Source organism: Euprymna scolopes, chromosome 23 (genome assembly GCF_053919585.1).
Source record: "Euprymna scolopes isolate OS-2025 chromosome 23, ASM5391958v1, whole genome shotgun sequence".
NCBI classification, from domain to species: Eukaryota; Metazoa; Mollusca; class Cephalopoda; order Sepiida; family Sepiolidae; genus Euprymna; species Euprymna scolopes.
The window spans coordinates 47,554,537-47,555,932 of record NC_136504.1 but is presented as its reverse complement, the minus strand read 5'-3'; the positions used below and the strand labels follow the sequence as shown (position 1 = coordinate 47,555,932).

At 42.0% G+C, this 1,396-nt stretch overlaps 1 pseudogene; it reads right to left on the bottom strand.

The window, feature by feature from the left end:
* Positions 1-940: 940 nt before the first annotated feature.
* Positions 941-1,057, bottom strand: LOC145246219 (5S ribosomal RNA; annotated as a pseudogene).
* Between the last annotated feature and the right edge of the window lie 339 nt (positions 1,058-1,396).

Sequence of the window (1,396 nt, the reverse complement as noted above, 5' to 3'; positions counted from 1 at the left end):
CATTTGAAAAGTTTTATCACCGCACAAGCAGAAAGGCCCAGCTTATAAAATCAATTGTAGAATCTATAATATAAATCTCACCTGTTTGTTTAAATGTGTGTATGAATGTATGTATGCCTAAACTTTCGACAGAGGCGACAGACTTTTACGAGATCAGTATCGTTTTGAAGATCGACCCTTCGGACGACAAATATCGAACAATTGACCAAAAACATTAATTGCTTCACCCTTAAGTGGGCACTTTTCTACAAGGAGGGGTCGCTTTTTTTTTTCGCCGATATTTTCGAAAGTTATCTCTTTTCGATTGTCTAGCCTTAATTTAAACCTACGTAACTTCCGGTTTGGCGATAGGCGCAACAGCTCACGAGTCACGTTTCCCCCCCCCTCACACACACTCTTTTTACCTCCTTCGCGGTACGGGTTTGAGCCTGCCTGCCGACTACCACTTTTTTTTTGGGGGGGGGGCTCAACCAACATCCTTACATACCACTTTTTTCGCCTTCGTATCACGGGCTCGAGCCTGCCTGCCTACTATATTTTTTTTTTTTTTGTTTTGCTCAACACACCTACAAACACCCGGGCAACGCTGGACTTTTATAAGAGATATGCGTTCAAAGTGAAATTCCTTTTATAATCACTATTGAAGCATGATGCATGACTATTGTGGACCAAGTCAGTGGCATGTGAAGCTTCCTCCTGGTACGCTGTGGAGTTAAGTGGGGAAATGGATGTTGATTCTCATTCAATTCAAGTTTCACTAAAGGTATGCATACTTATTAGACTGTATTGATACCCACGAAAGGGTGCTTGCGCATGAAATTTTTCTAACAGGAGGTGCGCAATCTCCAACCGCACCTCCGAGTCGACATTGTTAAATACCAGTGGCAAGTGAAGTGTATGTACAGGATGACTGGAAACAAATACCGAGGTAAGCGGAAAGCACATACAGCGCCTAGAATTCCCAAATGGTCACCCATCTGGTACTAACCAGGCTCAACGTTGCTTAACTTCAGTGATCTGACAAGAACCGGTGTGTCAACGCAATTATGCCGTATTCAGTTAGACTGCATTTCGGCAATAACACGTCCAATGTTGTCTCCCTATTGGTCTATTGTGCCTGGTTTTGTTTAGCACAATATGTACTTTCAACAGGACAGAGCCATATGCTACACAACGCGTGATATGATCAATTTACCGAGATAAACATTTGATGAATAATTTCACGAAATGGACTTGTGAACCGGCCACCTCGTTCGTACGATTTAACCCCATTAGATTATTTTCTTTATGGATATGTAAAATCTCATGTTTACGCTTTACCAGTCAACACATTCAGCCGTTCCTTGCCAAGCTCAATTGTCACGGGGGGGGCTTATGTAAAATGTAATTATTATAA